Source organism: Podarcis pityusensis (assembly GCF_964106645.2).
Source record: "Podarcis pityusensis genome assembly, chromosome: 11".
NCBI classification, from domain to species: Eukaryota; Metazoa; Chordata; class Lepidosauria; order Squamata; family Lacertidae; genus Podarcis; species Podarcis pityusensis.
In genome coordinates, this window is record NC_138036.1 from 15867136 (window position 1) to 15894594 (window position 27459).

The window sequence follows — 27459 nt, forward strand, 5'->3', positions numbered from 1 at the left end:
GATCTACAGGGTGGCAATTTCAAAAGTCTTTATAAGGCCTTGCACACCATTTTTCTGGGTTCCTCCTCTCTCCTGCGGGTGAGGGGAGCACCCTGTTGCAACAGATCAATAAAGATGAAGCTTACTAGCTGCTTTGCTTCTCAATATTCTCTGGTTGGCCTCTGTTATTTTCTCCTACCAATAGGGAACCTGTGTAAGGACTCTATATGGGCTCTTGGATACCCCATAAGGGAAAGGGGCAAATTTTTGTTTATAACAGTATACAGCATCTTCCTGTGTTCTAAGTGATTTTTAACAAGGCTGAATTAACTGGTAGTTATCCAGAAGGTTGACTGGAAGAATATCCCTCATCTGAGTACGTTTAGATTTTAGTGTTTCTTTGTGGTAGGAATCTGCAAACATTTAATCCACCAAGTGGTACAACGTGCGTGTGAGTCATGTTACCAAAGTAATACAATCCCTCCCAACAATGAGAAACCACCCTGCAAGGTGCCTTAATTCAGCAAACAGGCTCTAACTTGTGGTGCAGGGAAAGTCACATTACTCGCTCCTGAAAGCTCTAATTTATTGGGAGGATACTGGCTTGTTTCTTCTGCCAGCCACGAAGAATCAAAGCTGCTGGCTGTTAATTACCTGTATTTCCTGAAAGAGGAACAACCAAGAACTCAGAAAAAGCTGCCCATCCCATCTGTGCCTAGCAATTCTGAAACTGTTGGCCAAGATTTCTCATAGGGTGGGCTCTGAGGATTTCCTCCATTAAAATAAAATAAAAAAGGGGTCAAGCTTCATTCCACTCTGAGCAAGTGAAGGGAATATTAAAATAACCCTGGGTAGGAACTCTAGTACTCCAGGACCGACAAGTAATTAAGCCAGGCTGTCTTTGCAAGTGCTGAGAACACATCAATCAACTTGCTTTTGACAAACATTTGCTGGACGATGAGAGAAGGTTTGTTTGTATGTGTGCATGCATAGCCTCCTAATTAAAACTGAACCTACGCTACAAGCAATGTATTGTTTATTTACTTCTGTGCCAGCAATTAACATAAAAAAGTTCTCTGGGTAGTTCACTAATAAAAGGCAAATCTGTGGAGTGTAAAAAAAGAAGAAAGGAAATAAAATATAACGCAGCCATGAGATCCTACACAGCTACGACAGGATCAGAACAAAACTAGCAACGGAGAACAAAAATAGTCTGCAGAACTTTTGAAAAGCAATAACGAAAGAGCTGGGGGAGGGGGGAAATCTTCATCTGGCACAAAAAGGGCCACAATTTTAGAATCATGGAATTGTAGAGTTAGAAATAACCATTAATACATCTCCGAGCACAATTCAAAGTGTTGGTGATGACCTTTAAAGCTCTAAATGGCCTCGGCCCAGTATACCTGAAGGAGCGTCTCCACCTCCATCATTCTACCCAGACACTGAGGTCCAGGTCCGAGGGCCTTCTGGCGGTTCCCTCACTGCGAGAAGCCAAGTTACAGGGAACCAGGCAGAGGGCCTTCTCGGTAGTGGCACCCGCCCTGTGGAACGCCCTCCCACCAGATGTCAAAGAGAAAAACAACTACCAGACTTTTAGAAGACATCTGAAGGCAGCCCTGTTTAGGGGAGCTTTTAATGTTAAATAGACTATTGTATTTTAATATTCTGTTGGAAGCCACCCAGAGTGGCTGGGGAAACCCAGCCAGATGGGCAGGGTATAAATAATAAATTATTATTATTATTATTATTATTATTATTATTATTGTCATCTAGTCCAGCAGGAATCTTTTGCCCAATGTGGGGCTTGAACTTATAAACCTGAGATTAAGAGTCTCGTGCTCTATTGCCTGAGCTATGCTGGAGGTGCTTGGTGAGCCACTCAGGAGTGTAGTCACGCCCTCTTCTCCATAGGAGCCCTCTGCATCATCACATTTGGTTGGGGAACTTAGAGAAGGGCCTATGGAAATGATCTTGGTGGAAGACCTTCAGGCAACCTGGCTCCAAGCCTTAAAAGGACTTCTAAGGTTCATGCAAGCAGAAACAAGTATCAGCCAAATGAATGAATCAGTAAAGGCAACTTTCCCAGATCCATAGGGTGGCATTCCGCTTTACTCAGAGCAGACCCACTCAAATTAATGGGCCTCACTTGGTCATGTTCATTAACCTCAGCTGAACACCACCCATGTTGTTTCCCTATCCTGATTCCTCAGAATGCAATCTCCCCATTGGCCGAGGGCCACTTTGGAATTTCCTTCTCGGGTAATCAGGAGGGGAGTGCACACCACTCTTCACTACACAGGAACATAGGAAGTGGCATTGTAGTGAGTCAGACCATTTATCCATCTAGCTGAGTATTATCAACACTCAATGGCAAAGTACACCCACTGAAACTAATGGGTCTAATTTTAGTATGACGGTAGGGTAAGGGCCATAGGTTCTCCATTGTCTCAAGACAGGGTTGTCTCCCATGCCTATCAGCAGATGTCACGGACTGAACCCACTCAAATTAAACTCATTAGTTTCAATGAGTGTGCTCTCGGTAAAATCTTAGTTGGAGATAACACCATTCACCGAATTCAGTGACATTATTTGCAAACTAACCAACCAATTTCCATGTGCATATGTGACAACTGGATGATCTGTCTGTATTCACACAGAGGGTGGCTGATACCACCAATAAATAACGTGGGGTTTTTTGTTAAATCATTTTTATTAATTTTCCAATAAAAAACATCCAATTAACTTATCAAATCATAATCCAATTAAAATAAAAAACTAAAATAAAAAAGACCAAATTATAATTATTAATTTTTCAGGACTTCCCATAGTCTGGACCTTGAAGCATATCTCCAAATCTCAGTCCTGCCTCTCCTTGTTGTTTCCTTATTTTCCACATCTCGATTTAACATTCAATGCCAAGATGAAGGTCTATCAGGTGTACGTTTTAAGCACGCTGCTTTATGGAAGTGAGTCATGGGCAGCTTACAACCATCAGGAGTGACATCTTCCACATGCACTGCGTCGGGAGGATTTTGGGTATCAAATGGCAGGACAGAGTTTCATAAAAAGATGTGCTCTCCCAGGCCACATCCCCAGCATGTCCGCACTCCTGTCTCAGTCATGTCAACAGAATGGAGGCACCAGGCCCATAGGCAAACCAACTCTGTCTTACAGAGATGTCTGCAAATGGAACATGAAGGCTGTCAACAACCACCCTCCCATGTGGGAATCCCTTGCAGACGACCCACAGTGCCTGGAGACAGGAGACAGGCAGTCAAGTAATGTATCCACAGCAGTGACCAGAGGAGGAATGACCACTGGAAAGAGGGCAAAGAGAAGAAACGCCTTGGTGCATCTGCAGCAGCACAACCGGATCCCTTCATCTGCCCCAGCTGCAACAAAACATGTCTCTCCTGTATCGGTCTCTGCAGCCACAGCAGGCGCTGCAACCTTCCAACAGTATGACTTCACCCCGAAAGCTCATTACTTTGTTATCTTCTGAGACGGATGGATGCCAACAATGTGGCAACTGGATGATCTGTCTCTGCAGTCACATACGAGGCTGGCTGAGGCAGAGACGCTGCTCCAAGTGCACATCTACTGTCTATCCATTGGGACGTATTATGAAGAAGGATAGGAACCTAAGAAGCTCCCTTATACTGGGCTTTGACCATTGGTTCATTTAGTTCAGTAACACTGAAGCTCTAACACTGAGTTACACTCCTCATCCCAACCAGCCCTTTGCATTACGTCCTCAGAATCAAAACCTTATGTCTGCAGTCGTTGTGACACCACTAGCAGTATTATCTCCAGCCCAGCTAAAGCAACCTCACTTTACTACAGCAACTTTCACAGACTTAGCAAAGCGGCCACACTTTATTACAGCCAGCCAATGGAGCATGCAGACTTTCAATCTGCACAGAACTCATATTGGAATGGATGTTTGGGGTAGGAAGAGAGGTGTTTCTGAGAGAGGGAACGGCGTTAGATAAGACAGTAACACAGCGAGCTCTGAAACAGAAATCGTTTTGCTGGAGCTGTGCCACGTATTTAAGTTCTCAAGTTAACACAGAAGCCTTTTAGGTCCCTACTCGTGTGAAGAATCATAGAACTGCAGAGCTGGAAGGGACGTCAAAGATCATATAGTCCAACCCACTGCAATGCAGCTGTCTCATATGGGGATTGAACCTGCGACCTTGGTGTTATCAGCACCAGGCTCTAACCAACTGTCCCCTCAGGTGGGGAAAGCGCAAAAGGGAAGCAAACAGACTGAGGAGAAGGACACACTCTGAGTGGTGCCCCATCACTGCACCACCGCCCATGCCAGCTGCTCAGGGCTTCAGTTGTAACTTCATTATTATTATTTGTGGATTTATATACTGCTTAATGACAACAGTTTCTGCAGCAGGGAACTTTTTCTGTTTGTGGAAGCTCCACAGGTGACTTGGAATCCAGATTTCCAGATGTCTAAGTGGGAAGGACAAAGGTCGAACTTTAGGCTTGCCGATCAGAAGGTCGGCGGTTCGAATCCCCGCGACAGGGTGAGCTCCCGTTGCTCGGTCCCTGCTCCTGCCAACCTAGCAGTTCGAAAGCATGTCAAAGTGCAAGTAGATAAATAGGTACCACTCCAGCGGGAAGGTAAATGGCGTTTCCGTGCGCTGCTCTGGTTTACCAGAAGCGGCTTAGTCATGTTGGCCACATGACCTGGAAGCTGTATGCCGGCTCCCTCGACCAATAAAGCGAGATGAGCGCCACAACCCCAGAGTCAGCCACGACTGGACCTAATGGTCAAGGGTCCCTTTACCTTTACCTTTAAGCATAGATTAACAGTATCGGGGGGGTGTGGCAATCCCCACCTCCAGATGAATTATAAACCCCCAATTCCTAGTTTTCATTTTTAAAAGGACTAAGTTTTAAGCATGTGTAGAATCTGAGATATGAGGCAAAATGTACAGGTACTATTCCTCTCATTTCTTTGGTGAGAAACTACCCTGCTACAACCTTTTCATGTTTTATTTCTCACTCACCGGACCCTGGAAAAATTATTGGATAGGCCCATGGCTGCAAGATAAATGGAATGGGTGAAAATTTGTATGGCCATTGACAGTCAAAGAGAACGAACCATTATTTACCTCAAAGTGAAGGAGTGGCAAAGCAGGGATGTGACTCCTAACTGAAAGGTTGTTTGCAGTTTAATTTTCATGCGCAAACAGCATCCCACCCTTTTCTCCACAAAGAAGCAATCAAGGAAATCTGACTAGTGACAGATTTCAGAAGACAACAATGCCTAGTTGTTGACTGTCACTTTTTCCTTTCAACATGTTGGCAAATATTAGCTTTTGACTTAGGGATTAAATTATCTTTCTTTTTTTTTTTTAGTTAGGGATTTTATTATTATTTTAAAGACCAAGGAAAGTAGGTCAGGGGAATTTACCTCCTAACCTAATAAGCTGCAATCCTCCTTGGAAATCTTAAGAAGCGAGACGGGGGGGGACGGGGGACGTGCGCAGAGAGACACTCTTTCAAACAGCGGAAACTGGAAAGTAAAAACCCAAGCAAAATTGCTTGAACTTGCATAGAAAAACTGAGATAAAATTTTTCTGCTTCCTAATCCAAAACTCACTATCAATTCTCTTTCACGGGCCTTGTCTAAATGACACTTTGCATTAAAACTTTTCATCTGGGACCTTCAGGGGGAAATCTTGCCAAGAGGAGGATATGAAGCCAGCCAAGAAGGGACATTGATGAATCAGTCTTGGAACAGGAAGCAGAACCTTGCAGAATGTACAGCAGTGCATAGGATCACCACTGGAACATTGGAAGCTGTGAAACAGATCACTGGCTCAGCACTGTAGCTGGCAGCGGGGGGGATACAGTCTCAGACCCTCCAAGTGTCCCCATTTTCCAGGGACAGCCCTGGATTTACAGAAACCATCCCGGTTTCTGATCGGATCCCATAATGTCCTGCTTTTCCTTAGGACGTCCCTATTTTCATCAGTGAACTGTTGGAGGGTATGGAGTTATCCGATCTCCTGAGTCATCTGAAGGCAGCCCTGTATGAGGAAGGGTTGTTTTTAAAAAATGTTTAATGTTTAATTATGTTTTTATATATGTTGGAAGCAGCCCAGAGTGGCTGGAGCAACCCAGTCAGATGGGCAGGGTTTTAAGTAATAAAATTATTATTATTATAATTATAATTATAATAATAATAATAATAATTATTATTATTATTATTATTACCACTACTACTACTATAATTGAATAGAACATCCCTATTTTCATTGGAGAAATGTTAGAGGGTATGCAGTCTATTCCAAATACCTAAGCGCTTTATTTATTTACTTACTCCCATTGTACCTTGGATCCCGAACGCCTTGCGAGTCAAACATTTTGGCTCCCGAACGCTGCAAACCTGGAAGTGAGTGTTTCGGTTTGCGAACGTTCTTTGAAACCCGAACGTTCCATGTGTCTTCCGCGGCTTCCAATTGGAAGCCACACCTTGGTTTCCAAAAGTTTTGGAAGTTGAACGGACTTCCGGAACAGATTCCGTTTGACTTCCGAGGTACGACTGTATTACATTTATGCCTCACTTTTCCTCTAAGGAGCAAGGTGGGACATGCATGGTTTTCACCTTTCCCCGTTTTACTCTCACGAAAACCCCATAAGGTAGCTTAGGCCAAGAGATGGTGACTGGCCCAAGGTCACCCAGTGAGCTTTATGTCTGAGTGAGGACGTGAACCCTAGTCTCCTAGGTTCTAGTCTGACACTCCAGTCGTTCCTCCACGGTGGCTCTTGACATCTTTCACAGTTTTATCCTGTAGCATAGGTTCTTGATGGATAAGCCTTATGGAGGGACACACAAAACCTTTAGTGGCCACACAGAAGGACGAGCTTCTTGGGGCAACCTGTTTTGGTGCTTTAAAGATCTGCTCATCCTCCTTCGTTCCCTTTCACGGTTTTATAGGCAGAGCCTCTTCTCTGGCTCCTTCTCCTTTTGAAGTCTCCAAAATGGAAAGCAGATGGTCTGTAAGTGCTCTCTTGCCAGTGCTTGGAGATGTGCCCTGGACTAAGCTGAAGAATATGCAGCTGGAAATATTCTTGATAGTACAAAGGAGGAGGAGGAGAGAGGCTTGATCACTTTGTGGTGCAGGAAAGGTAAGTCTGCCAGTGCAAAACACCAGAAAGGTGACATTTGGCAGAGTGTTGGTCTTTCTTCCATGGTGTCCTACAAAGCTAGTTCTTTGTGATCCTCCATGGGCAAGAGAGAATTGAGGATCAGAGGCACCAGCTGCAAAAAAATCCCAGTAGGGAAATAGGAAAGCTTTTAAATTTCTCCTAAAAGTCAATAATGAGGGAGACAGGCAGGCACACCTCACCACATCTGCCACTGAAAAGGCCCTGTCAACTCCATCTGGGCAGCCTCCAGTAGCATCACCTGCTCAGAAAGATGCTCATTCAGGTACTCTAGTCCCAAGCCATTTAGGACCATTTATTTACTAGTACTAGGACACGGATGGCGCTGTTGTCTAAACCACAGAGCCTAGGGCTTGCCGATCAGAAGGTCGCGGTTCGAATCCTTGCAACGGGGTGAGCTCCCGTTGTTCGGTCCCTGCTCCTACCAACCTAGCAGTTCGAAAGCATGTCAAAAAGTGCAAGTAAATAAATAGGTACCGCTCCGGCAGGAAGGTAAACAGTGTTTCTGTGCGCTGCTCTGGTTCGCCAGAAGCGGCTTAGTCATGCTGGCCACATGCCCCGGAAGCTGTCTGCAGACAAACACCAGCTCCCTCGGCCTATAGAGCGAGATGAGGTCAATCCACCCAATAGGTCATTGGCACCCAGTGCAATGTTTTCAACACATGGTCTCATCAGGCTGCCCCACTTACCAGTTGCATTTTTCACCAGCTGCAGCTTCTGGACTGCCTTCAAGGGCAACCCCACGTAGAGCACATTGCAGTAGTCTGGAGAGGAGGTCACCAGAGCATGAACACTTGATGCCAGGTTACTCTAGTCCAAGAATGGTCCAGTAGCCACAATCGGTACCCAAGTTTGTATGACGGTTATAGGGTGTGGGAAAGAAGAAAGACCTTAACCATGACTCCCTGTTTGGACAACACTCTAAGCCAGATGGTGGCTCAGTTGCAGTTGCACACCTGCTCTGACCTGAAAAGCTCTGGGAGGAGTAAAGAGGGTGGAAGCTCCTTTCTGGAAGCCAGGGTCCTTTCTCAAAGGTAAGTGTATAAATTGAGGACTGAGTCCTTGATAGCTATCAGCCATGATAGGTAAAGAAGAAGAAGTTTGGATTTGATATCCCATTTTATCACTACCCGTAGGAGTCTCAAAGTGGCTAACATTCTCCATTCCCTTCCTCCCCCACAACAAACACTCTGTGAGGTGAATGAGGCTGAGAGACTTCAGAGAAGTTTGCCTAGCCCAAGGTCACCCAGCAGCTGCATGTGCAGGAGCGGGGAAGCAAACCCGGTTCACCAGATTACGAGTCCACCGCTCTTAACCACTACACCACACAGGCTCGTGGAACCTCCCTGGCCAGAAGCAGGATATCTCAGAATACCATTGCTGAGGATAAGACGACAAAGGAAAGCTACTTTCCTCAGTGGCTGCGTGTCAGCATCGGAAAGTTGGCTGCCCTGAGGAATAGCGTGCTGGGTTTGATGAGCCCTGTCTGATCTAGCAAGACAGTTCTTAAGTTTTTGCATTCAATTCTGGCTGGATTGTGTCCTATGTATTTAACATACCTGTTAAGAGGGGATTATTATTATTTCCCGGCCAAGTATTAAAAGCATTCCTACAGCAATCAGACCAGAGATCATTATTTTCTCTCTCCCACACACAAGCAATCTGTTTCTCATCTGCCCCAAAGTGTGCTGGCGCTACCTTTAAGTCAGCCTTGTCTACAATTGCCAAAGCAAGACGTGAACGAAAGCCCAGTTATAAATACACTTGACTGCAAAGCTCTGGCAATGGCACAGCCTTGACCTAATATCACGTCTTCCATGGGTGATTGTCACCCTAGGCTTTGCAATATGAAAGCAAGACTGTTTCCATTTGAAAAACAAGAAAGCTGAGGCTCAAAAGAAAACATGTCTCTGATACATTTCAAATAGTTCCAGGTATTTTTATTCTACTTTTCTTTTTAATGGTCAAAGTGGCTAACAATGCTTATAGCAGTTTAAAACATCCTGGTACAGTGGTACCTCAGGTTACATACGCTTCAGGTTACATATGCTTCAGGTTGCAGACTCCACTAACCCAGAAATAGTACCTCGGATTAAGAACTTTGCTTCAGGATGAGAACAGAAATTGCACGGCGGCGGCGCAGCGGCAGCGGGAGGCCCCATTAGCTAAAGTGGTACCTCAGGTTAAGAACAGTTTCAGGTTAAGAACAGACCTCCAGAACAAATTAAGTACTTAACCCGAGGTACCACTGTACTGGTAAGCTATTGAACACATTTAGTGTCATTAAGAAAAAGACCTTTATCCCAAGTCAAGCCCTAGGAGACAGAGTTGAACCTCCTGATGAACGCTCTCACCTGCCTGCCAATACTATACTCCACAAACTGTTCCATTCAAATCAGGCTTCAGCCTGATATCCACTATTATGAACCCGTCTATCAAGCTCCCCAAACCTCAAGGCGAATGTTTACTTGTGAAATTGCAGCTTTTACAGACTTAGGAAGTGTCTTTGAAGTGTTTCCTCCTTCTTCTTCTTTTAACATCCTCTGTTCAGAGATAACCATTTAAAAATTTTCAGTCTGTTGCTTACAGCATTTCCAGGATTCAGAGGCCAAGGTGTATTTACACATTCAGAGAGCGCTAATTAAGCATGCGCCCCTTTTTGTAATGGAAAGCGAGTGTGCGCGCATCAGATGCAAATACATTGCAGCAGCATGAAATTGAGAAGCGCAGGAGCTCTCCTAAGGCTAAAAGCAAAGGCAAGTGTTCCTACCTAGCAATTGCGCATTCCACACTCATTGCTACATTCTCGGGTGGCTCACAACAAGACCCATCATTGACTTCCGACTAGAATGAAATTTTCGCCCCACCTACGAAAAGAATTAAGCTCATCTGCTCGTGCCAAGATTCCTATGGTGAACTTTGTGGCTTGTTTTGGAGGAAACAGTGAGCAATTGTTTTGGGAAGACCACCAAACCAACGGAGCCCAGCATTCAGGGAATAAAGGGCAGCAGAGAACCTTACTCAGCCTCACCCACCAGGAATTCCCACAACCCAACTGGCACTAATTAGATCTACGCCTGGCAGACCCAGCTCATTTTGGGCACAAAAAAACAAGAGAATATATTTCACTGAGCCAATGGTTGTGGCCAGTCTGAATTTTCCCACAGATTTCCACTTGTACGTGAACCTCTCAGCGTTATCCGCAACAGACAGTTTAATACCTCAGAGTTCTCTTGCCTGGCAATTTTCAAGCTACTAACTTCCCTCTAAAGACTTCATACATCTGATGAAGTGGACTCCAGTCTATAAAAGCATTTGCCAGAATAAATCTGTTAGTCTTTTAAGTGCCATAAGACTCTTTAGTTGCTTTTGCTGCAACAGACTAACATTCTGCAACAGGCTAACACAGGCATCCTCAACCTGCGGCCCTCCAGGTGTTCTGGCCTACAACTCCCATGACCCCTAGCTAACAGGACCAGTGGTCAGGGATGATGGGAATTGTAGTCCAAAACATCTGGAGGGCCAAAGGTTGGGGATGCCTGGGCTAACAGATGGGGAGGTGGCAATCATAACAAGCACATTTCCTTCCTGCTAAAGACTGCACTGTTCTGAAACACTTTGTAAAGTGGGCCTATTGCTCTTAGGCAAAAGAAGCGTTCAGAAATGTGTTAATTATGCAAAATGCACATCAACATTCACGCAATATTTTGTTTTTATGCTCTTTTTTAATAAAAAAAATGAAAATTAATGTTGGAAATGGGACAGACTGCACTCACGGCTGGAAAAATGAGAACCTGAGAGCAACCAACATTGACAGGTTTGCCCATCCTTAATTTGACAATGTTTAAAGGGTAAATTCTGTGAGTATATAGCTGGAATTTCCACAGCAGGTGAATTGTATTCCACAACCGAAATGGACAACGTTAGGGATCTGACATTGGTCAGATTCCAGCTTTGCCATCTTCAGGGGAGCTTCTATCTCAAGATGGGTGTTGGGAGAACGATGTTTTTAAAAAGCTCTCTCATATCTAACGCAAAGTAAAAAAGATTGCAGCAGCATTACACAAGTCCATTATTGCAGCCTCAATATAGCAACATCAATTAGCACAGCCTTTCATCTCAACCAATTAAAAAAAGGAGGGGATTAAAAAAAAATGTTCCCTCCAGCATGCTGGGGAATGATTCAGAACCATTGATTCGCATATACATTTTCATAAACTGTGACAGAATGTTGATACTCTCATTACAGATTTCTGGAGCATCGCAGGGTACTCATTCAACATGGCAAGCACTTGCTTTGGCCAAATCCCAGACTGCCGCGCAGAAAAAGCAGCTGTCACACCTGAGCGGCTGATAGTGAGGTTTAATGCTATTGTGTTATTTGTGGCTGACACCCTGCAGGCATCTCCTGCCACCAGACTGCCAATTTGGATGACACTCCAATAGAAGAACGTTTGGCACTTGATTATGACGGGACATATGACGGGCACCGCATTGCTAGGGACACCAATTTCCTTATTCACAGCACTGTAGCAAGAAAGCCTCACTACCACTACATTTCTAATCTCTGTAATTATTATTACCATAGTTGCTTATCAAATTTCTATACCGCTTTTCATCCAAAGATCAAAGGGTGGTTTACAATATAATAGCACAAAAATGCATAACAGAATAACCAATCAAACACTATCTCCCCCTCCCCAGACAGAACCATAGGATTGTAGAGCTGAATGGATCCCAAGGGTCATCTAGTCCAACCCCCAGCAATGCAGGAATCTCAACACACAGCCCCTGAACAATTTGAATCCATACCGGACCCTGCTTAGCTTTGCAAATGTGCTAGTGGGTTTATTGCTGCCCCAGGTTAAGTTGCAGTTTCAAAGGCCAAAGATTGTTTAATTAGTTAAAGGTCTCGTGCATGTACAGTAGTACCTCGGGTTAAGTACTTAATTCGTTCCGGAGGTCCGTACTTAACCTGAAACTGTTCTTAACCTGAAGCACCGCTTTAGCTAATGGGGCCTCCTGCTGCCGCTGCGCTGCGCTGCTGGAGCACAATTTCTGTTCTCATCCTGAAGCAAAGTTCTTAACCTGAAACACTATTTCTGGGTTAGCGGAGTCTGTAACCTGAAGCATCTGTAACCTGAAGCATATGTAACCCGAGGTACCACTGTATGTGTCTTCCCTGCTTTCCTATGCTTGATTACAGCAGACTGAACGTGTGAACCGTGCATCTGAGGAAACAAAATAATAATATAATAATTATTTGTTTTTTGTACCTCACCCATCTGACTAGGTTGCCCCAGCCACTCTGGGCAGCTTCCAACAAAAATACAGGGAAAACAGTAACAACAAAAACCATTAAAAGCTTCCCAAAACAGGGCAGCCTTCAGATGTCTATGAAAAATTGTATAATGTAGTTGTTTAACTCTTTGACATCCGATGGGATACCCACAACCCAGCCTGTCTTGAGGGCCTCCTCACAGCATGAAAGGTCCCAAACACAGGACTATTGATGTTTCAGGATTAAAACTGTCCAGCTTTTGTGTGTGTTGTTCCCCATGTTCCAATGAGAACAGGGCAAGGGGTTAAGAGCCCAGACCCTGCGTTGCACTGCATCGTAATTGCACTGAAAAGTCATCTAGATTTGCCAGTGTGGGGCTATGACAGGAGCGAGTTTGAATTTGGGCAGGTTATTAAGGAGAAATAAGCCACAAGGAAGCAGAAGAAGCAGGTTTGCAAGCAAAGTTTAGATGACATCGCTGGGGAGGGGGAGAAACTTTGTTCAGTAATCCATTTACCTTACTCATGAAGACCAGCAATGCAAGTGTTAACACAGCAGCAAGCCTTTTAATGAAGCCACTATGTTGCAGGCTCTGTTAAATGAGGAAAAACTGCCTCCCTCCAACTTTCCGCAGGAAAGCATATACTTATGAATATTGCAATACTGTGGTTAATGCATTCAGTTGGGATAAACTAAGCATATTCTGCATGTCAATGGGCTTTATAAAACAGAACCTGACATCACAATGTTTCACACATACAGCTATTTTAGAGACTTCAGACATTAACCAATATTTCCTTCCTTAGTTACAGATGGGTAGCCGTGTTGGTCTGCCATAGTCGAAGTAAAAAATTCTTTCCTGTAGCACCTTAAAGACCAACTAAGTTAGTTCTTGGTATAAGCTTTTGTGTGCATGCACACTTCTTCAGATACACTGAAGAAGTGATTCTGAAGAAGTGTGCATGCACACGAAAGCTTATACCAAGAACTAACTTAGTTGGTCTTTAAGGTGCTACAGGAAAGAATTTTTTACTCCTTCCTTAGTATCGAAGTTCAGATTGTAAGTCTCCCTGGGGCCGAGACCTCTCTTTTGCTCATGCTACCCTGAAAACCAGCCAACTGTGGTTTGATCTACCTATTTATCTCCCAGTTTTGCACAAAAATAAATATTAAATTCTACATTAAGGTGGGGGGGGGCACATTTGTAAATATACGCCCATTGGATTATTTGGGCTAATCATCACTTGCTTCCAAGACTCAAGTTTCTGAAACATGTGTATTTTTTTTAATCGAATAGAAAGAGGGAAATGTGGACTGGGAAGAAATGAGAGACAAGAGAAAGAACCGGTAATAAATATGTAGAGTGGTTAAACTCCATTGCCTGGTGACAACACTTTGCTCAGTCCCTTTTGGATCTGAGGTTGTACCTGACATTGCCCACAAGCTTTGTAGCTCCTTCCCAAAGTCGTAATGGTTAGAAATTTGAAATAACATCTCTGTGTTGAAGTCCAATTAGAATCACAGAATTGTAGAATTAGAAGGGACCCAACAGGTCATCTAGTCAAACACCCCGCAACCAAGTTTTCATACTTCTGTGGCAAACCGAAATGGAACACATGCCACTCTGGGTATCCTTATCTCATTCATCTGAGGGGACGCGCGTGGCGCTGTGGTCTAAACCACTGAGCCTCCTGGGCTTGCCGATCAGAAGGTCACGGTTTGAATCCCTGTGACGCTGTAAGCTCCAGTTGCTCTGTCCCAGATCCTGCCAAGCTAGCAGTTCGAAAGCACGCCAGTTTGAGAAGATGAATAGGTACCACTGTGGCGGGAAGGTAAACAGCATTTACGTGCGCTCTGGCATCTGTCACAGTGTCCTAGTGCACCAGTAGCAGTTTAGTCCTGCTGGCCACATGACCCAAAAAGCTGTCTGTGGACAAACACTGGCTTCCTCGGCCTGAAAGCTTGATGAGCGCCGCACCCCATGGTCGCCTTTGACTGGACTTAACCACCCAGGGGTTCTTTACCCACAGCATGTGCAAATGCCTGTGATTAGGTATCTGCATTGGGGTAGGGAGCCTTATCTCGACAGAGGGTCAGATTCTTATTTCCTTCATCCCCTGCAGTTCAGGTTTGACAGCTGGGTGGAAGTATCCGGCTGCCAATCACCCAACATCACAACAGTGTCAGATGAAGATCAAGATTTGAAAGCACCCGTGCAGAGCTTGCAAAGACAACCATATCTCTACCTGTCCCTTACCTGTTGTCACATAAGATGTCACGCATGGGGCAGGTGGGTGTGGTTTGTGCCGGGTCCAATTTGGCCCATGGGTGAGAGGTTTTGCACCCCTGCCCTGTACATATCCTGCAATTGCACAGCTGCACAAATCTTTCACTTAGTTAACTCCATACAGTGGTACCTTGGTTCTCGAACTTAATCCGTTCTGGGAGTCCGTTCGACGTTCGAAAACCAAGGCTTACTGCACTCAAGTGGAAGCCACGTCGGACGTTCACAAACTGAAACACTTACATCCAGGTTTGCGGTGTTCGGAGCCAATTTGTTTGACAACTAAGCCATTTGAGAACCAAGGTACCACTGTATCCCTGTATGTGTCCAGTCACTGCTTGGGACTGCTTGCATGGAAGGAAAATAAATGTGTAAAGCGGACCAGAGTATGCTAGCAAATCCCCGTGGAACTTTTTGCCTGGAAATCTTGTCATGCGATTGTGTGAGCACATGCACCCACAGACATGCAACAGATCAAAACTATGCGCATCCACACTCGAAGCCAAAAGGCCCCATTTCTTCCTCTTGCCTGCTGAATCTTGCCCCTTACTCTCTTGGCTCCTTGAGCTTCTACTTATTCGCTGCACAAAAATCTCCATAGAACGTGACTTGGCTGCACACTTCTCCTCTCAGAGATCTGTTACTCTTATATACATCGGTATCTCATTACAGAGCTGTAAAACCTCCTCCAGCCAAACATAATACCGAGTCTCTGCACATCAGATGTCGATCTCTCTGAAAACGAGGAATTTGGCAGACGCTCCCTGTAGCAAAACAAAAAGTCCTCACTTTGTGCGATTCCTGAATGCAGCCATCACCCATTCACAAATATTGTGACTGTAGCAGCCATTTATCACAGCCACTTAGGCTGGAGGCAGATGACAGTTGTTACGGCGGCAGAGGCACAAGAGAAGCATCCTCATTGCATGATGGTACAAACTCAAGACTCTTAAAAAAACCCAAACCATTGCCAAACCTCTTTAACCGAAGTTTAAATGGGACATCAAAGAAACGAGGGTCTGTATCAGGATCAACAGTGACTCTCTCATACCTCTTTTGATGCACGTACAAACTATGGTCTCTCTCAAGCTTTAAAATATGGCGCTGTGGGTTAAACCACAGAGCCTAGGACTTGCCGATCAGAAGGTCGGCGGTTCGAATCCCCGTGACGGGGTGAACTCCCATTGCTCGGTCCCTGCTCCTGCCAACCTAGCAGTTCGAAAGCACGTCAAAGTGCAAGTAGATAAATAGGTACCACTCCGGTGGGAAGGTAAACGGCATTTCCGTGCGCTGCTCTGGTTCACCAGAAGCGGCTTAGTCATGCTGGCCACATGACCCGGAAACTGTACGCCGGCTCCCTCGGCCAATAAAGCGAGATGAGCGCCGCAACCCCAGAGTCGGTCACGACTGGACCTAATGGTCAGGGGTCCCTTTACCTTTACCTTAAGGCTCAAGACAGACTATAGAGTTTTCTACGGGGGTTGAAGGTAGCATAATGAAACCATCATAACGCACACATATTCAGCTGGAACCTGGGTAGGTAGATCATCCCACCCAACTCAGTACTGCCTACTCCTGTTTCCCTAACATGAGCACCACAACACCCCCTTTATTTTATGTATATATTTTATTTAAGGCATTTATATGCTGCCTAATTACTTGCCGTTCTAAATGAATTACACCCTTTTAGGAGCCTGTTGATGCCCCCTCCTGCTCCCAATTTTTAATTTTCCTTTAAACTGAGATGTGAGGGGTAAACTGCGCTTCCCAGAATTCTTGGGTGGAGGGGCTTTAGATGTATGGCGTACACATAGCCACCACTTCTTGCTATAAACGTTTATCATTTTTCAATAAGCAAAAAAGCACACGGCACCTTATAAAATTGTTGTAGATTGCCCTGCATTGGGAAAGATAGAACTGCATGCTGGGATGGCAAAAAAGAAAGCTCTGCACAGACAGAAAGCTAGCAGGTGATGCAAAAGCCTGAGCCAAAAACCAGCTCCTTTGATGTCTACTTTTCCAAGAGCAGAGGCAAAGGGGATCACACACCTGGTCACATAATCCTCAGTCTCAAGGAGGGAGCCAGGGCATACCTAGAAATTAGATTGGTGCAATTAAAGTGGATTAAAGTGCTCTGCTGTTCTATTGCAACAATCCATTAATAAACTGACTTTTTGCAGTTTGGAAAGTGATAGGGAAATGCATTGAAAAGTGTGGGGTAAAACAGGAAGATGAATAAGCAAGCAAATCAGGACAACTGCTCATTGTTGTATAACCTTTCCACAAACGTTTCAGAATAAACACAAAATAAAGACTGGATAAGACTTTGTGCAAGTGAATCAGGATAGATGCTCAACATATGGGTCATCTGCAGAAATTTTAAGTGCTGGAATCTAGGAATAGTGATCTGCTGTACCTATTCTGGAAGGAGGCAGTGTAAAATTGCCACTGAATTTCTCCCTGCCCAGATCTTGCTCAACTGCAGTCCATAGCTGTCCTTTAAAAGCAGCTGGACTTCTTTAAAGCTTGCATGATCTTACTAGAGAAAATTGAATTTGCAGCTGTGAAGCAACATTTGGAGCATCTAACAGCTGCTTCTGGAAAACAACCGCAACACCCAGTAAGAATGCATATGGGGGCTTCTTTTGAAGTCACCCCACCGAGAATAGCTTGAGATAACGCATTGGCTGCCCCAGACTTCTGACTTCAGAGCAGGGTAAAGAGTTTCACAGCTTCCTACCCCAGCAGCTTTTTGGAATAACTAACCATTCTGAAGGATTGAATCGGCTGGGTTTTAAGGTGCTCTTGGGGGCTTCTCTATCTTATTTGTAGGAAATTGAGTTTAGAAAAAGAGGCAGGGCGGTCTTTTTATTACCTTTAACAAATTCCCCCCACTCCCTTTTCCTTTTACTGATTTTCATAGGACATTTTCCAAGGCACTTTGAAGTTGCTGGCTACAGACCACTGGGAGTTAGCTCAGGAATGTTTCCCAGCCAAAATACATCCAATTGAAAAAGCAGGATCTTCGTATGCGGCTGCGAGTACTTACTATAGACACACACAAACAGGATCTATTTACTTCCTACAAATAATTATTATTATTATTATTATTATTATTATTATTATTTCCCCAGCCATTCTGGGCAGCTCCCAATTGAGTGTTAAAAAAACAATACAGCATTAAATATTAAAAACTTCCCTAAACAGGGCTGCCTTCAGATGTCTTTTAAAAATAGGATAGCTGCTTATTTCCTTCACATCTGAAGGGAGGGCATTCCACAGGGTGGGTGCCACTACCGAGAAGGCCCTCTGTCTGGTTCCCTGTAACCTCACTTCTCGCAATGAGGGAACCGCCAGAAGGCCCTCGGCACTGGATCTCAGTGTCCGGGCTGAACGATGGGGGTGGAGACGCTCCTTCAGGTATACTGAACCGAGGCCATTTAGGGCTTTAAATGTCAGCACTAACACTTTGAATTGTGCTCAGAAACGTACTGGGAGCCAATGCAGATCTCTCAGGACCGGTGTTATTTGGTCCTGGCGGCCACTCCCAGTCACCAGTCTGATAGCATCCATGTCACGCCACATTGAGGCAGTAATTGATGCAAAAGGGGCCCAAACTGAGTGCATATGCATGCTTCGACTTCTCAGAGGTCCAATATTGCTCTATTTGCAGTCCTTGTTTTGCTGATTTCATTTAATATTCTAATTTTCTGAGATTGTTAATTTGGGGTTTTCATCAGCTGTACGCCATGATCATCACAATTATAACAAATAAAGGCTTGACATATCTATCTCATATATTAGTTTCACCTTTTAAGTTGAATTACTGAAATAAATGAACTTTTCCACGATATTCTAATTTTCCGAGTTTCACCTGTATATAATAATAATACCAAATAATATTAGGAACTCCAAACCTCCTTTTGTGTAGCCTTGATATATCAACTCGGCAGTGAATGACTCTTGCTGTCTTATTTATCCAGACATCTTTTTTATAAACTAAAAATCCCTTTCCTGATATGGAAAGGGCTCCAACCCCATGCCCTGACAATTAATTTGACTGTATTTTATCAATTTGAGTGTCCTTTTCCATGGTATCATTTCTGAGATGTTTGATTCCTGGTGACCATATCAGAAGGAACTCTGAAGCAGCTCTAACGATGCCGCGGTTTAAAGGGCAAGATTCCAAAGGAATTTAGCCCACCTCTGAACCAATGGCGAAAATCGTTTCAGCTCACTTAATCACACTTATCTCAGGGTCACTGGCCGATGGCACTGAAACCAGGAAGTTGTAACTTTCTAAATAAATATTTGTACTAAAAGAGCACAGAAGAATGTCTAAAAGAGCACAGAAGGATCTTGGGAGAGTGTGCGGCTTTCTCCTGCCGGATCCATGGCATGTGTAAGAAAAGCAACTCATTGAGAGTTGGCCTGCCAGTAATTCCTGAGGTTCTCTGTTTCATTCATATACTGAGAAGGCAGAACTCCTTCCACATTTCTGCGCAATAACTGTCACCCTGGCACTGGGTGATAGAGGGTCTTTAATTTGCCCCCCTCCCTTATCAGCCAGACAGAGCCTAAGCAAAGCACAAATTTCATCTAGCACAAATTGCCCATCATTAAAGATGGATGATTAGTGCTTAACTTCCACTCCACTTACTGCCAAGCTCAACACAGCTCCAAGGGAGGAAGGAGAGCAACGATGTCCCCGGACCAGCCAATTTAACTCAATTTGCTACCAACAGACACGCAAGGCGGGGTTCACTGCCTGCACTGCGTTCTTCGGTTTGTCACTGCGAGACGGGAGTTAAAAGGTGCAGAAAACCAACAGCTCTTGTCATCAGATCTCTGTTGCATTAATTTGTGCTACTTGGGGTCCATTGAGCTGATTTTGGGGCACATCAATGGTCAGAAGGAAAAGAAGCAGAACTTTCAATCTACAAACGCTTCCCCTTCAACCTTGTCTTTAAAAGTCACTACTTGCCATAGGCGAGTGGCTATCTGCAAGCCTGAGTCATGGGAACATGGGAAGCGACCTTAGACCAAGTCAAACTATTGGTCCATCTAGCTCAGTACTGCCTATTTTGGGGATGGGGAACTTTTTTCTTCCCCACCTAATATTTCCAGATATCATTATTATTGTTGTTGTTGTTATTTTGTATCCCGGCCACGCCCATCTGACTGGGTTGCCCCAGCCACTCTGTGCAGCTTTCAACATACATATATAAAAACATAATAAAACCTTAAACCTTAAACAGCTTCCCTGTACAGGTCTGTCTTCAGATGTCTTCTCAAGGTTATATAGTTACTCGTCTCCTTGACATCTGATGGGAGAGCATTCCGCAGGGTGGGTGCCACTACTGAGAAGGCCCTGTGCCTGGTTGTCTTAAGAAGTTGTCTCTCCCAGCAAAGGATACTAGGACATCCAAGTCCTTTAGGCCAGGAATGGAGAATCTTAGTGTGCTCAATTATGGTCCTCTGGGCCACTCTGTCTGGGTTTCAGACTCTCCCCAGGCCACACACCCTCCCAGTCCACACCTGTCACCAACCCTGCTTTGCACCCTTCTTGAGTGCTTCTGCCAGAGTGGAATAAGACCTACAACTAGGGCTGGGTGATATCTGGTTTCCAAAACGGCAATATGTCACCAGCTAAACATTGTGGTATACCAATATATTGTGATGTGTAAAATAAGGATGGAACTATGTAGAGGTGAACAGTAGGGGTGGGCGATATCTGGTTTTCAGTTTCATGATATGTCACCATCACAATATACTGATCTATCACAATGTCTGCATGTGAGAGTGAGATATCACAGATCAAACACACCACTCGGAGAACTTGTAAAACAATGCTTGAAGTCAGCTGCCTGTGATCTAAGTGTTGTGTAACCAATTAAATGAACTGGTGTACATTGATGAATGGGTAAGGCTATAGCTCAGCGGGGAAAGCAGTGTTCAATGCTGGCATAGAAGCATAGGAAGATGCCTTACGCCAAGTCCTTCTAGCACAGAATTGTCTCTACACTGACTGGCAGTGGCTCTTCAGAGTATCAGGCAGGGGTCTCATCCAGCCCTACGTAGAAATGCCAGCGATTGAACCTTCTTCACGCAAAGCAGATTCTCCACTGCTGAGATTTGCCCCACCCCCAAGAGCAAAAGGCTCTCTCTGCTGCATGTAAACCAGTCCTGGAAATCAGACCAGACCAAGAAATGTTAAAAGTTATCTTGCAGTTTTTGTTCACAAGGTGCAAAAACGTGGTGAATTTATATTTCGAACCTGCAAAATAAGATGGCAAGCACACAGCCAAACTGTGGGAAAGCACAGTGGCGTTTTAACACAGTTTGTCTTGCTGGGCATAATGGAGCATTTCAAAACTAATTGAAACCACAATTAAAGCCATACAGGGAGCGCATGGCAGAAACAGGATTACTGAAAATTATTCCCTGGCTCACAGCACCTGCTCAATATACCAGACCTCAGCACTTTAAGAAAAACACAAACACAGAGAGAAGGACACACAACTAAGTCTTATTTCAAGCTATGATGTTGAGATTTATTGCTTGTTTTTGCTAATCAAGAGTTAACTCCAACTTTGAATGGTGTGATTTACTGCCACCTTGCTCTTTGACAATAGGCTAAGAACACTTCTACAATTCCCCACATTGTGGGTGAGGCATATGTGACTCTCCATATGTTGCTGGACTTCAGCTCCCATCATCCCCGGCTGATGGGAGTCGCAGGCCTAACGACATCTGGTGGGACACAGGTTCCCCATTCCTGCCCCACATCATGTTCAGCCGAAGAGACATGTTACAAATGCAACTGAATGCTGATGAATATGGGGTCATCAACCCCACACATGGATGGCATTAATTAAGCACACAAGAAGGGGGCTAGCTCAGTGGCAGAGCACGTGTTTCTCATGCACAAGGTCCCAGGCTCAGTCCCTGCCGTCCCAGGTAGACCTCTGCTGGCCACACCTTGGAGAGCTGCTAAAGGAATGCAATTCAAGCCACCTGGCCGAAGCCAAGCAGGAAATATGGGCGAAATCACCTGGGGAACCCAATGTCTGCTACCTTGAGTTCCATGGTGGAAGGAAGGTGGGAAATAAACAATAAAATATTACTGGGAATAAATGGGGAAGTTATTTAACTCTGCGTAAGGCGGGTGGTGCCATGGGTTAAATCAGAGAGCCTAGGGCTTACCGATCAGAAGGTCGGTGGTTCGAATCCCCACGACGGGGTGAGCTCCCGTTGCTCGGTCCCTGCTCCTGCCAACCTAGCAGTTCGAAAGCACGTCAAAGTGCAAGTAGATAAATAGGTATCCCTCCGGCGGGAAGGTAAACGGCGCTTCTGTGCACTGCTCTGGTTCACCAGAAGCAGCTTAGTCATGCTGGCCACATGACCCGGAAGCTGTACGCCAGCTCGCTCGGCCAATAAAGCAAGATGAGTGCCGCAACCCCAGAGTTGTCCACAACTAATGGTCAGGGGTCCCTTTACCTTTAAGGCACTTTAAGTATTCATGTGAATTTTGCGAGGAGACCCTAAAGACCCCAAAAGACATGTAGATCTGCTCTTTGCTGAGCAGGGAGTCAAAGATTGAGTTCTGCCATGTGCAACAAGGGTGTGCACTTGAAAGATAAAGAGGAATGGGGCAGGGGATTGGATAGAAAGTGCCAACAGAGAGAGTAGAATAATACCACCTACTAGGTCTCAGGCCATCATTCTCTGTCTTTTAATGTCCTTTCAAAAAGGGAATCCTTTATTAATACATATTTGATGAGATACTATTGACCGGTGCACAACAGAGATAGATGCTAATTGGTCTTCTTGCAATGTGTTTACTTATTCATTCATTCACAAGAACGGCACGCACACCAATATAATTTGGGCATTTGTCTTTGCCAAGACCATTCCAAAAATAAAGGCTCTGAGTGTGGAAAGTCATTTGCCAAAAGCTGCTGCCATGGGAAAGACGCGGTTGAGCAATCTAATATTTAACAGTCCCAGCTGCCTTTTATTTCAAAGCCATATTTTAGTTATTAGTATCATTTGCAATCTTTCCCGCCCACCCGCCCCCTCTCACAGTCCTAAGACCCTGCCAAAATGCAGTACTAAGCAGATACTTTGCATGTGCATTAAAAAAAAGAGTTTATTTTAACCGCATCTATTCTCCGTAAATACAAGGTGATCCCTTAAAATGTATAACCTGCAAACTCCACACAAATCAAAAGTCTGGTTAAAAAAGACCTCCCTACAAGAACTTATGACATCTCACACACAGAGTGCAACTTGCAATACACATTTGATTATAGCAATCTGCTTACAATTCAGCACAAAGTATCCTTTTCCTATATTAAAAAAAACTTTCCTATTTCTCCTTGCTATAGAGAATTATTTTGGGACTAGATTAAAAAAAAAAAAAAAAACTTTTCATGCTGGCACACAGGATGCCTTAACATTTTGCTGATTTCGATTCTGAAACATTTTCCTCCCGATGAAGTGTTTAGTGGTTTTGGACAGAACCCTGTTTGCCTCGGGCCAGAACCTAATCTCAGGCGAAATCGTAAACAATGTTTTGCCCAGAACCCCATCCAGTTTTGCATTGGAGCTGAAAGCTCCAAAAGCAAAACCACACTGGAAATCAAAGCACCGATAAATTGGTGTTAGTCCTAGATTAGCTGGGTTTCCTCCCCACACTCTCCCCCACCCATACGCTGTTAAGCCGGGGCTGTTATCGGCTTGTTGCACTGTCTCTGCTTACTTTTCACCTTGCCGCTGCTGAATGCAGTCGGAGTTCTAATATACCTTCCAGATTTAATCAAGACAGATTAATTCTGATTGCAAACAGAAGTCGCAACAGGAGGGAAAACCACAAAGGATAAGCAGCAGCAGCAGCAGGTTTGTTATACCTGCGGCATTATGTGGCAAGGAAAGTTAACCCGAGCAACCTTCTGAAGAGCCCGATTTAAAAATAACCAGCTGCAAATGGGAGCTTTCACAAGATATATCAAGCCATAAAGCAAAAATTATGTTTCATCAGCACCTTTAAAAAGAAAACAGAGGAAAGCACAGCTGGCGTTTGAACTGGCTTTTTTGCTACATAACTTTTCAGCCTCTGGATACATCCAACCAAGCCCTTTTCTGGAGCAGACCCAAACACACGCCTGTTTATTTGCAATTCTTACGGTATGTTGCACATACCTCTTTTCCTTCTAAATCCCCTTCATGGGTTTTCCTCCTCCTCCTCCTCCTCTTCCGTGATAGCCTCGTCTTCCCTGGAATTCCAGCTGGCCTCTCTCTCTCTGGGTTAATCCACGAGCGGGTGGTTTAGCAATCCCATGAGTCTGTTAATTAGTTTAATCGCTTGCTGGCACCCAAGACGAGAGGCCACTTGAACACCCGAAGAGGGAGGGCAATCCAGCTGCTGCGGCTGCTACTGCTGTGTCTGCCTCTGCCCAAGAAGCACTCCCCCTCAAAAAAAAAGACAGGGCTTGTTTACCCTAAGAAAACAGAAAGCAGCAGCAAACCCTTCTGGAGCAGTTCCGTTACATGAGTTTCCAGAAGGCTGGGAGAGCTTACTGCCCTCCTCTTCGCTGCCTCTGGCTAAGGGAGCACGAATAGTCTTCCGTGTATTCCTGATGCTGCTCTGTCAGTTGCAATGTGCTCAGCTGTCAAAGCTGCCCAAATCGGACCTCCCCAAAAAATATGCACAGAAAACCTCACCAAAACTCAAAACCCACAGAAACACAAGGGGTAGCCAGCCAAACAATGAGAGCCTTCAGGTTAGCCAGGCAGGTGAATCTAACATTTTTTCCTCAGGTTGCCAGTTGGTGGGACGAACGGGGGTGACAGCATCCAAAGCGAAACAGAAAGAGAGAAGGGGTTTCAGCTGCACAGCGAAGCCCAGAGATCTTCTCCGCTGCGAAAATAAAAACAAAATCCAATCTTACCCTGCCACTAACCGGTTATTTCAGGCATGATCAACTCTCTGCTCCCTTCCCCCTGCCATGGAGAGTCTTGGAATTAACCTACGGGGCGAGAAGTCAGGAAACGGGTTGAAAGAGACCCTGGAATTCAATTGTAGTAAAATACGTCCCTCCCTCAACCCCGCTGGCTCAGAGAGTCTGATCTGACTGTACAGCTCAAGCATTTCCTTTCCACCTTCTTTCGCACAGGGTTCCTCCCCCTCCGTTCAGGCTAACTTCAATCAGCGAGGTCCTTCCCCGGGGAGAAGCGCAGCCCCCCCTTTCCCCACACGTTCAAGCGTCCAGCTGCAAAGCGATTAGGAAGCATGACCCAAGCAGCTAAGCTGTTTATATCACTTCTCCAGAGGGCTTCCTGTCTTGAATTAATGGGAACACTAAGTTGCCCCCCCCGCCCAAAAAAAGAGCAGTCGGTGGTAGTGCTATCAAACAGGGAGAGGGAAATTATCCTGCATTTTTTTGAGGGACAGCCATCTGGTCACTGGGGGCAAAAAAACCTGAACATCAAAAGTTTGCGATGGATAAACTCGGACAGGAGGGGGGGGGAAAAAGGTTTCCCCACTCTTACATGAAGAGCAAACGAAGGCTGCAAACCATCACACCATTTGCTCAAAAGTAGCCCCACTGGCTTTCACAGAAGGATGACCCCCAAAGGAAGTGGTTTGAGGACTGCAGCCAAAGAACGCTTGTCTAAAACCACCAGCAACTGTAAAGAATTTCTGCATTAAAGCTCTCACGTTTTCTCTAGGTGAACATGAATTCCGCAGGTGGGTGGCTGTTGAGTACTGAGACACAAAGTCATGTTTCTGACCTCTTGTGGTCGTTCAAGACTGACCCCCTAGGCAATTCTTATCACAGGTGTTCCTGGCATGCTGTTTTGTTAAAGTCACATTGCCCCAATCTGCCAATAATTTTTCTGTGTTTTAAGTTTCTTACCGTGGTTTATGTTGTAAAGCATGCTCTTCCCTTTTGGCAAAGGGTGGGATATAAATTTCTTAATACAAACTCCATTATTAAACAAAGAATGCAAGCATTAGCCCTCCCTCCCCCTCCCTTGCTATTTGGCAAGCCTCCCTCAAATACCTGGCATGGCTCATTTTTTAAGTTACCTGAAAATTCAAGGGAGAGACTCACAACATCCCTGACAAAGGAAGAGCCCCACTTCCTCCCCCACCACATTCCTGTTCAGCCCTGCTTGGCTTGACGTGGTGGTAGCTATTCTACTCCCTTGTTGATGTCTCGCTCCCAGCCGCCAACTCAAGTCCGCCTTAAAATTATGAACAATGTTGTTGTTGTTGTTTAGTCATTTAGTCGTGTCCGACTCTTCGTGACCCCATGGACCAGAGCACGCCAGGCACTCCTGTCTTCCACTGCCTCCCGCAGTTTGGTCAAACTCATGCTGGTAGCTTCGAGAACACTATCCAACCATCTCGTCCTCTGTCGTCCCCTTCTCCTTGTGCCCTCCATCTTTCCCAACATCAGGGACTTTTCCAGGGAGTCTTCTCATGAGGTGGTCAAAGTATTGGAGCCTCAGCTTCAGGATCTGTCCTTCCAGTGAGCACTCAGGGCTGATTTCCTTAAGAATGGATAGGTTTGATCTTCTTGCAGTCCATGGGACTCTCAAGAGTCTCCTCCAGCACCATAATTCAAAAGCATCAATTCTTCGGCAATCAGCCTTCTTTATGATCCAGCTCTCACTGTTATGAAAGCTTTCACTGTTATCATCCTATTATGCACAATAGGATCTGATGATTCTGTCAGTGAACCAATGGTTTTCCCAAGTATATCAGCCTATGTTCCATGCTATTGTACATGAAACTTAAAACCCCTTCATAGAGAAAGAGTTTTCCCTTTCTGCCATTATGTCAGGTGCCAGCATCCATCTGTCTCAGGAGACAATGGAAGAGTGTGCATTTGGGGGTGAAGTCAAGCTGTTGGAAGGTTGCAGCAACTGCTGTGGCTGCAGAGACTGATACAGGAGAGACATGTTTTGTCGCAGCTGGGGCAGATGAAGGCATCTGGTTGTGCTGCTGCAGTGTATCTTCTCTCTGTGCTCCTCCCGGTGGTTATTTTTCTTCTGGCCACAGGTATGGATACACGACTTGACTGTCTGTCTGCTAAAACTGGGAAGACAAACCATCCAACAACCTTCCAATGAAAGCAGAGGCACTTATTTTACAACATGAAGCGAAACAGCAGCTCTTCATAGCCTGGAAATGAGTAAGTGGCCTCAGAAAGGTGTTTCCAAGGGAGCCCTGATGCAGCTGGAGAATCCTTCTTCAAATCAAACTTCTCTCTACCGCTTGCTGTGCACCCTGCTTGCTTTTACAGTTAAATACCACAAATGCTCAGCGTTGTGCCAATCTACCATTAACCATGGTCCATCATTCAAAACTCACAGTGTACGGTAGCCAGGTTGACTGAGTTTGTATCTGAGCAGAACAGCTGGTGCTCCAGCAGCCAAAGAGACATATTTTGGTAAATATGCTCCTTTACAGAGTGCACACCAGCAACTGCCACATATAGCGAGAAAACAGGTACCGTATCTATTCAATTAGCGCAGCTAGAGGAGATAATAAAGGTGTGGCGCAGCATTTGGAAAACCATTAGAGACTAATGAGCATGTATGCACAAGTCCAGGGTGATCCCAGCATCCCATCATTCATTCTTCAAATGCCAGAGATTCCAGTCCCACCCACCTCCAAACCCTTGCTTGCAGCCATGGGTGGGAAGAC

The 27459-nt window shown here is 45.0% G+C and overlaps 1 protein-coding gene across 4 annotated transcripts in view; it reads right to left on the reverse strand.

The window, feature by feature from the left end:
• Positions 1-27459, reverse strand: part of PDZD2 (PDZ domain containing 2) — a 237416-nt gene that overhangs the window by 118551 nt on the left and 91406 nt on the right. The window contains exon 1 of one of the 4 annotated variants that reach the window (XM_080973361.1): positions 23943-24335. The exons of the other annotated variants lie outside the window; for them this stretch is intronic. The gene's annotated coding sequence lies outside the window, so the exon portion shown is untranslated. Of the gene's footprint in view, positions 1-23942; positions 24336-27459 lie in introns of those variants that run through there. 4 annotated transcript variants of the gene reach the window in all.